We start from the raw sequence: 10,547 nt of genomic DNA, 5'->3' as shown, positions 1-10,547 counted from the left end.
TCAAATCTATGCCAGCACTCAGAGGCAAGATGGCCCTTATTGTAGCACACTTGACACCGAGGACGCTGCTGAGAGTTGTTGTTGGAGTAGTTCTGCTGCTGTTGCTGCTGGCCGCCGCTGCGGTTTGATCCACCGCCATGGCCGCGACTAGTACTGCGCCCACGGTAACCATTGTTACCGCGACCGCGACCTTGACAGCCTGGCGGATGGCTCTGTCCACGGCTGCCATTTCTGTTGGCAGAATTGGCAGACGAGGACGAGTCGCCCAGCTGTAGATCAACTCTATTCTCGAAGCTCAGAAGTTGGGAATAAAGATCATCAAGAGAAATAGGGTTTTCTTTAGTCATGAGAGCAGAAACTATTGGATTGAAATCATCATCCAAACTGTTGAGGTTGTAGGCCACCAGCTCTTCGTCTTCAATTGGCTTGCCCGAAGCAGCAAGCTCATCCCCGAGAGATTTCATCTTCCCGAAGTAGTCGGAGACATTCATGGTCCCCTTCTTGGTGGTGGCGAGCGCGAGCCGGACATTGAGAGCCCGTGCACGCGTTTGCGAGGCAAACATGTTGCCGATCGCCCTCCATGCTTGTGCCACCGTCCTTGTAGCAGCAACTTGCGCTAGCACATCCCTTGATAGAGATGTGAGGAGGAAGCTTAGGATCTATTGATCCCGAGCCTCCCATTCTTCGAACGCCGGATTTGGGAACTTCACGGTCTTGCTGTCTTCCTTGTGATCAATCTCGACATCTGGAGCAGTGGTTCTTCCGCTGATATGGCCTTTGAGGCGTGCGCCGCGAATGGCCACGAGCACTTGCGCTACCCACATTGCATGATTTTGCTTTGTGAGCTTCTCCATAACTTGAGCGCCGGCGAGAGGGTTGGAGGAAGAAGAACTAGAGGCCATGGATGAGATCTAGTTCTAGGTGGCTCTGATTATCATGAAAGAAATCAGAGGAACGGAAGTTTGTGTGGGAACCATGCATCTCTATCTTGAGTACGTCGGGTTACGTGTTATCTTGGTGCATCTCAATGGCACAAAACAATGTACATATATAGACCCCGACTAGGCTCGGCCAGCTTCATCTACAAGTAAACTAGTTAACAACCCTATCTATCATTACAACAGAATCACAACAACTTAGAGTCGGCCGAGCCTATCGAGATCTATTATGTTACAAGATATTGTTCAACTATAATATCTAACAGTTTCATGTTCCTAGTCGCAAAGAGGGCAAGCAGCTTGGTGGGGTAGGTCCCGCTTGGCGAGGCGATCAGCAGTCCAAATGCATTGCTTGATGGCTAACCAGAGGAAGAACTTGCAGCGCAAAGGAGCCCAGCTCTTCCAGATTCGCCTCTAGGGTGGAAATCTGATGGAGCCGACAAAGCAGGCAGCATAAGCTGTTTTGCTGCTATAAGAACCTGACTGACTTAATTTCCACCGGAACTAATCAGGTACGCCCTGCTGTAGAATTACCCCATCCATAAGGTCCCAAACCTGTAGATACTCCATCAAGACCTGAATTGTTAAAGCACCTCTGATGTCACGAACCCACCCTCTATTTTGTAGTGCTTGAGCTATTGTCCTTGACTTTCTCACTCCTTCTGGTACAGCTTTGAATAAATTGGGGGCTAATTCAGCCAGTGTTCCCCCATTAAGCCACCGGTCTGTCCAAAATAGGATGTATTCGCCGTCGCCGACCACTGCATCAACTGCCATTTCAAAAAGAGCTTTTGCTTTCGCTAGCACTTGAATCGGGAGACCAGCTCAAGGTCTGTTGGGATCAGTTTTTTGTGCCCAGAGCCACTGTATCCGTAGTGCCCACCCAAAAACTTCCAGATTATGAATTCCCAGACCACCATATTCAAGAGGCCGCTGAACCTTGTCCCAAGAGACCAGGCAGTTATCGCCATTAGCTTTTTCCTGACCCTTTCAGAGGAAACCCCTTCGTTTTTTGTCAATTGCTTTGATTACCCATCGAGGAAGATCCAAAGCAATCATCGTGTAAGTGGAAGTGGCTGTCAGGACTACTTGAGTTAACACCAGCCGCCCAGCCCTATTCATAAGGGAGGCCTTCCACCCCGGCAGGTGATCTGCCACTTTGTCAATGAGAGGGAGTAGAACTTCCTTGCTGGTTTCCTGATGGTGAGAGGCAGCCCAAGGTATTGGCAAGGAAAATTTAAAATTGAACACGCTAAAACCTCTGTCGTGCGCTGCAGGTCCTCCTCGGAGCAGTGAATTGGAGAAGCAGAACTTTTAGACAGATTGGTGTGGAGCCCCGAGCCTTGCCCAAATAAATCGAGTAGAAACTTCATGACCCGGAGATCATTGCTGGTGGGGCGAAAGAAGATCACTTCATCATCAGCATAGAAGGAGGCTCGGTGTGCAACCTGCTGAACTGCTAAGGGTTGCAGAAGTTGCTGTTGGATGACAAACCTGATTAATGAGTTCAGTACATCCATTATTAGGATGAAAAGCATTGGGGAGAGGGGATCCCCTTGTCGAAGACCAAGATCGTGATAAATGACATCACCCGGCACCCCATTGACCAAAATCTGTGTGGACGAAGTAGAGAGGACCAAACAGAGCAGGTTGCACCACTTCTGGCCGAACCCCAAGTGCTTCAGGACCTCAATTAGGAAAGACCAAGAGACTAAATCAAAAGCTTTGGAGATATCCAGCTTGAGTAGGATGTGAGCTTCTTTCTTGCTGTGTAAGGCCTAAACCATCTGCTGAACAAAAAAAATTATCTTGGATGCTTCGACCTCTGACAAAAGAACTTTGGTTTGGAGGGACCAGATTGGACAGCAAGGGAGCAAGTCAATTGGCCATGATCTTGGTCACCAGCTTAGCAAGGCTGTGAATCAAACTTATCGGCCGGAAATTCTTGACCGAGATAGCATCAGGTTTCTTAGGGAGCAAGGTGATAAAAGCTGTGTTGAGCTGCCTGAAGCGAGCCACATGACCTTGCTGTATTACTGAGAGTGCTAGCATAATATCATCCTTGATTATATTCCAGTAGGTTTTGTAGAAACGTCCGGTGAAGCCATCCGGTCCTGGTGCTTGATCTAGCGGCATATTTTTACTGTAGTCCAAACCTCCTCCTTAGAGAAAGGTTCTTCTAGCACCGAGAGATCATGCCGCTGCAATCCAAGGGCCTCCAGATCGATTGTGTGATCTCTAACCTCTGCTGTACCCAGCAGGTTTTCATAGAACTGCAGCACAACCTCTTGTTTTCCTTCTTGGTCGACAATGATCTGCTCACCCACTTGCAGCTTAGCAATGAAATTCTTTTTCTTTTTGAACCGAGCTTGTTGATGGAAAAAAGAAGTGTTTGCATCCCCTTCACGGAAGTTTAAAATCCTGGAACGGAGTTGGGCAATGGTGTGCTCGAAAGAGGCCAAACCAAGGCAATGCAGCTTAAGTTTTTTCCTGAAGTTTTCTTCTCTCTCGCTCAGATCCCTTGAGTCCCTAGCTATCTCATGATGGTGTAGGATCTCTTTTGCAATTTCCAATTGGAGTTTGACATTGCCCACCTTGCGCTGCCCCCACCTCTGAAGATCTCTACTTAGTCGCTGCAATTTCAGAAACAGGCGCTCGACCGCGCAAGAGGAGTTCACAAGTGCATTCTAGTTCTGCTGAACCGCCTCAAGAAAACCCGGAAGCTTCATCCAGAAACTTTCAAAATGAAAATGTTGGTTGCCCGCGGACGCAACCTTCATCCCGAGGACCAACGGACTGCAAAACAGCATCAGGGAAAACCTCCTCCCAGTTCACACAACAGAAGACGCGATCCAACCTGACCAATGTTGGAGAAGACCGTTCGTTATTTTCTTCCCAAAAGGGGGATTTCCTTAACTTCGACCTCGTCGAGAAACCGTCTGAACCTTCCCTTCATTGCCCTATCGAGGTTGGTGTTGTTCTTGTCTTTAGCTTGGTAAATAAGGTTAAAATCCCCAGCCATAATCCACGTTCCCGAGCAGAGGGTGCGAACGTCCCTGAGTTCCTGCAAGAACGCCACCTTCTCAGCATCTGCCTGCGGCCCATAAACACCTGTAAACCACCAATTGCGACCTTCCTGCTCAGCAAACTGAACCGAAACTGAGAATGTATCCACCCTGGAGGATAAAGCTTGGCAGACGTCACTTTTCCATGCAATCAGAACTCCCCCTCCGGGTGTCAATGGCTGGCAGATCAACAAATTTATCATAAGCAGTACCAAACACTAACAGGAAGAGGCGCTAAGACAAAGCAGCGACCTTAGTTTCTTGAAGACACACAATTGGTGCATTTACAGAATGGATAACATCTATAGAATTGCGCCGATCAGCTTGGTTAAGACGACGCACATTCCAAACTAGAATAGAGGAAGGATTCATTGGAAAAAGGGGAGAGAACGACCAGGAACAGAGGGTCAGAACCCAAACCACGTGCCGGTGCCACGCACCTGCAAATCCTCATCGGGCGTCCAGCCGAGGATAGCAGCCATGGTAGCCATGTGGCTGTCAGAGAGCATCTGCCCAAACGTCTTGAAGTAGGCCTCTTGAGTTTTAGGATCAATCTTCTCTGTAGCTTCAAAACCGAGGCTCCTCATTACTTTCCTCTGCACAACCGTAGTCACCGGACCCGGCGAACAGGGATTAGCGCCGGCCACCTGCCTGCTCCGGCGCGGGAGAGAACCAGGGGGGAGGGAAGAGACAGTCAATTGGCTTGCGAAGTTCCTGGAGTTGACGAGGCGGTGATAATGCCAGAGTAGGTGCCACCGCAGCAGGTGGTGAAGAAGGCCCAGCTTGGTCGAGGCCGCGTCATCGACGAGAGTAGACCTTGAGGGGGGTGGCTGTAGGTCGGGCAGTGACCGCCTCCCCAACCAGCCTAGCAAAAGCCGAGGTGTTGGGGACCTGAACCAGCCCCGCGTCGGAGCCAGCTCCACAGGTGTCCTCGACCACCATCCCCACGGTCGCCAAACCAATTGGGTCGACCATGACAGGAGTTTCCGCCGCCAACAAAGAAACGAATGCCGCGACCATCTCCTCCGAGTCATGGTCGGCCGCCGGTGGGGAGGTCACAATAGCCGGTGCAGCATCCGGCGCCGCCACAGGGGAAGAAGGAGCACCTGGGCCACTCTCGGGCTGAGATCCCAGCTCTCCCTGGGTCGAGGAAGAAAAAGGCCAAGCAGAAATATCAACCGGCCCAGCAGCACCATCGACCTGAGGCCCCACCTCCACGGGAAAGGGGGGCACGGCAGGGCATGTCGCCTGGGCTCCAGTGACGGCATTAATGCCAGCAACAAAGGAGGTCTCCACAACTAACTCCACCGCATCGTAACTTGGATCCGCATCCCCCATCACCCGCAGGAACATCGAAGGTCCGGCCCCATCGGGAGAAGAGAGAGCCGCCAAGACTTGAAGGCCCTCACACGTAACCAAGGCGGTGCCTGTGGAATGTGAAGGGGAAGGGGCGTCCACCACGTGGTCCCGAACCACAGGGAGAGACCCCAGCCGCGCATGCACCGAAGCCCGTGGTTCAACAGAAGCTGCACGCGCCAGAGGGGTTCGCGGCAACCTGTCCTACCGCCACCGCCGACGGCCACGCTCGTCACCCTCAGCTAGAGATGGAACAGGGGGATCCCCGGGTACCACCGGCTGCTCCACGAGGGCCACCGAGATGCTGATTGGGTAGACCAGTGTGCGCCTCACTGGACGAGAACCACCAACCGCCAACAAAGGCTCCAAAATCTCGAGCTCCAACTCCGGCGGGATCAAGCCCGGGTGCGAACACCAGGCGATCACCGTGAACACATCCCGTCGATCCAAAGTAGCAGGGTGAATTTCACTGATCGAACAATGATCGTTGAGGAGTAGCGCAGCAGTAGCTAGCTCCCAAGCGTGGGCAGGGATGCCGCACAAGTTGATCTCCACTGCGACAAGCAAGGACGCTGCTGTAGCATGTAGGAATCTTGTCCAGCGCATCACGTGCAGATGGAGGGATGGGGTGATGATAGGCCGCCCGCCATTGAGCACCCTCTCCACCAGCTGCACGCTTGGCAAGATCAAGAGGAACCGCTCCGGCCCAAAGCGTAGAAGGGACAATGAAGCTACCTCGATCTCAAACCGGCTGGCCACACAACCAAGGATGGAGTCAGGGTCGCCAGCGATCACGGAGATGACCAATCTGTAATATGTTCATTCAAATGATTATTTTCAGGAAGTCAATCTATAAAAAGACAGCACAGTATATTCAAGTGTTTTTTTCGCAGGAGATGAGGTGGACACCATGATCTCTATTGACAGTGCCATATTTCAGCGGTACCCATCATCACCATTAGCTGTTTAGTGACAGCTCCCCTTGTTCATCACTTGATGGATTTTGTGGTTCGAAAGGATTTTACATGGATATTTTTTTGGGCCATTAAAATCTCAAGTCTTTATGAAGAGCAGATCTAATACAGGATGATTCCTTTCTCAAGAATGTGCTTTTATAATCCAAATTTACATATGGCGATGAAGCAAAAAATATATATGTATTTGTGATCCTAAATTAAGCATCTTATGTTTTATCTTATTGCACTTAATGTAAAGAACAGTTAATTTGGACTGAATAACGCATTACCTGCCAATATAAACAAATTGCTATTCAATTAGCCCTAACATCAGTGGCTAACGGAGCTGCAAAACTTTTTCTTAGAGCAGCAATGCCTTTTGTTTTCCACCGCTCTGGGCATAAGAATCAATTTTTCAAAGAAGAATCAATTTTCCAATCGCACGCTTGCTCGCGGCAACGTATTTTGTTTCCTTCTCTGGCAATTGATTCGTGGCTTCTTGTATATGGCTGACATCAGCCTTGCTTGCAGCTCCAAGAGAGCAAATACGTTGTGGGCGTGCGTGTCGTGCTAGGGTTTGGTAGTTTGTTTCTCTCAGCGCTCCGGAGAGACGGGTCACGGTCAAACTGGCCTCCGTCGGTGGGCCTGAAAAAAGGAGGGCCGGAGAAGCGATCGCGAGGTGGTGTGGTGCGCGCGCCAGCGCGCGCGGTCGCTCTGCGTCGGAGGGGGCTCGGGTATGGAATAGTTACTGGAAAGACTGGCGCGGTGTTGCCGCGCCATGACTTGTAGCTCAGTGATTGGTACGAAAGCTGGGAATGTTTTTTGCGAAATTTTTTGCTATGGATTAATTTATAGAAACTTTAGGGTATTATTATTTGGTTAGAATGCAGGGTCGTGGGTTGATTGTCATGGATTTGGGGGGCTTTTCTGCAAAGTTTTGGGCTGTGGGTACATTTTTAGGAAGTTTAGGGCCTTTTTTGTAAAAGTATGTGGACTGTGGGTTAATTGCTGTAGAGCTCGAGTTAGTAAAAAGTACATGGATCGCGAGTTGATTGTCATAAAGTTACCTGAGAGGTGGCTGGATCGAGAGAGTTGTCGTAAAATTGCCGGAGAGGTGGCTTGAATAAATGGTATTTATGAAAAGCTCGAGGGGTTTCAGTAAATTGCCAGAGGAGTGGCTGGACTACATTTTAATTTTGATAAAGTTTGGGGGAGTTTTGTAAAATTGGCAGCCCTGCTGGCATTCGTTCAAAGCTTGAGGTGGTTTCTATAAAACTGCCTGAGAGTTGGCTTGATTAAAATTGTATTTATATGAAGCTCGAGGGGGTTGCCGTAAAACTGTTTGGGAGGTGGCTTGAGCAAATGCTATTTCCGCGAAGCTCAAAGGGGTTTCTATAAAATTAACTGAGTGTGGGCTAGACTACATATTAATTTTAATAAAGTTCAAGGGTTTTTTTTATAAAATTGCCAAGCCTTCTGGATAATCCGAGCCATCCATGCGCGATCCACAGAAATTCAGGATGACGTGGCTCAAATTGTATTTCTATAAAGTTCGAGGGGGTTGCTGTAAAACTGTTTGCAAGGTGGCTTGAGCAAATGCTATTTCTGCAAAGTTCAAGGGGTTTCTGTAAAATTAATTGAGTGTGGGCTGGACTATATATTAATTTTGATAAAGTTTGAGGTTTTTTATAAAATTGCCGACCCTTCCAGATAATCGGAGCCATCCACGCACGATCCAACGGCCGGGATATTCCGACTGACATGGCTCAATGGGGGAAGGGCAAAAATCCCCCGTTTCAGGTCTTTTAAAGATTCCATGGGTATTGGTACTGAATAGCGGTGTCATATATATGCCAAAATTATTTTGTTGCTTGATTTAGTTATAAATCCAATTTGATCGCCACTCCTTACTTACCATTACCTCACTGATGATATACATAACCTAGAATTTATCGCTAGACATGATGCGCTCTGTTTACGCGATTACCTTGATATTAGCTAAATGCCTAGGACCTGTTATTCAATACTTTACTACTCGCTTTACAAATACAATTGTTTTGCAACAAGAAAATGTGTGAGTATGTTATTGGTGTAAACATTGGTTGGAATTTTGAAAAAGTGTTAATGAATAACAAGTGTTGGTGATTATCTTGAGATGAGGCGGATCATGGTTCCTTGTGTGGGATGCCTAGGAGTTTTGGCTCGTACCTTTGTGGCTGAGTATGGAAGATTTCTGCCTTGTCTCGACTAAGGACCGAGTCGATGTGTCATCTTGCATAACCCAATTTATTGTACAACCACTCGACCCTTGGGTGTGGCAAGGGTTTATTCTAAATCCCACTAGCTAGTCTATTAGCCGCCAGAAGGCAGGCGTGCAGCGAGAGACTAAGGAGCAGGCATAAGCAAGTGCAGGATTATTCGTGGCCTGGATGGAGACCTCGTTGGAAGGTCATGAACCCCTTAGTTAGCTCTCGTAGATGACTAGCATGACGACGCTATGGTGGGTAATGACTTTGATGGATCCACACTAGCACTAAGGTGATCATGTTGGAGTACCCTACTTGTAGGTAAAGTGTACACCTCTACAGAGTTTGAAATCTATTCGAATAGCCGTGTCCACGGTCTTGTACGAGTTATGACTTGCTCACTTTGACTAGTGTTTGGAATTTTTTTTTTGCGAAAGGAGCGAGTGTTGTATTAAACCATAGGAGAACAGTACAACCCTGCCCTTTTACAAAAAAGATCCTTAAGAAACTGAAAATTACAACCGCCACACTAGGTTACAGGGTCTTCACGTCTTCTTCCTCGATTCCGGACGCAACAGTCCGCCGGAGCCAAGGCTATAGCCGTCGTCTGCACCAATGACGAAGTCCACATGGTGGAGACCGCAGAGGAGGACTTACTGCTAGGCGACGAAGCCGAGTAAATGGTCTCCCAAGCACATCGGCCATCCCCACAATCAGTGAAGACCGGCAAGACTCTCCGGCAACGACCAGCAACAATCTGCAGTCCAGAGATGCAATCCGCGGCCGTCGACGAGGACATCAACGACCCGGAAGAGAGATCCGCACTTGCCGACCATGCCGATAGCCCAGAAGCAAATCCCTCCGCAGGGACAACCTTTCTCCCCCCTTTCGCAAAGAAGGAGCAAACAGAGCTCACAAGGTGGTGGGAGATGAACGAGTCACCTGAACCATCTTGGAGAAACAAAATTCCGCTCCGGCCGCCGCCGCCGTTGAATGCTGTCGCCGCCCGGAGCAAATCCTCCCCCCGAACTGTCAGGAGGCGCCAAGCTTTGGAGAAGCCGCAAGACTCAGCACCACAGACATGCCATGGCACATTAAGAACACCGAACGCCCATCGGCCGACTCCCACCGGTGCCGGAGAAGAAACAGAGCCGCGATTGCCAACTCCACGTGGTGAAGCACGCAACCCAGCACAAAGACCCACCCTGCCGGCAAGGGAGCCAACGAGCCGGAAGCAAACCCAACAACAGGGACAAAATCCTCCCCCACTTTGCAAGAGCGGAGAAGGAACCAGACCTCCAAAGCCCTTCGCCGAGCACGCCGCCGTAGACGCCGCCATCATCGAAGAAGAGCTTGAGGATTATTGCAAGCTGGCGCCGCAACTTCGCCGCCGCCGCTGAGAACACAAGCTCCGACTAGAAACCTAGCTACCTTATATAAGCTCGCATGGCGAGGGTCGGATCCCCTCATCTCCAGCCCCGGCCACCGCTGGACCGTCGGAAACGAGGGGATCGACGAATCGCCGCCGAGAGAATGCGGATCGCTCGGTTTTCGCCCCTCTCGACTGTAGCAAGGGAAAAAACGGAGACCAGTGTGGAGTGATTGAGTTGACTAGTGTTTGGAATTGGGCACACCAAAGGAGTTTGACTAGTGTTTGGAATTGGGCAAACTCCTTTGGTGTGAGTAAGGTGTGTGTGATTTTAAAAATTCCGGGGGTTTGCTACCATGGATGGGGTGTCCGGTAGCAATTAAAATTTGGATCCTTTGTGTAAGATCACCCCACTCTTTCATAGTTACTGCCGTTACGGCAACAACTTGTTTTACAAAAATTCAAATTACTGAACAACCTTGGATGTGTATAAAAATTGGCTTTATGCAAAGATAAACCTCAGCCTATTCCTTGAATTGCCCTTATGCATGTATTCTTATACCCCCTCCATAAGGCGGAGTTGGATTTGCTGAGTACGTTTATAATCACCCTTGCTG

At 49.4% G+C, this 10,547-nt stretch overlaps 1 non-coding gene across 1 annotated transcript; it reads right to left on the bottom strand.

Annotated features, from left to right (window-relative positions):
• Window positions 1–286: 286 nt before the first annotated feature.
• LOC120684154 lies at window positions 287–425 on the bottom strand. Its single transcript, XR_005679134.1, has one exon. It is a non-coding gene; the product is annotated as a small nucleolar RNA Z247 (small nucleolar RNA).
• Window positions 426–10,547: the final 10,122 nt, after the last annotated feature.

Source organism: Panicum virgatum, chromosome 7N, assembly GCF_016808335.1.
Source record: "Panicum virgatum strain AP13 chromosome 7N, P.virgatum_v5, whole genome shotgun sequence".
Classification (NCBI taxonomy): Eukaryota; Viridiplantae; Streptophyta; class Magnoliopsida; order Poales; family Poaceae; genus Panicum; species Panicum virgatum.
Note: the sequence above shows the minus strand (reverse complement) of the source record. Positions and strands in the feature narration are given on the sequence as shown.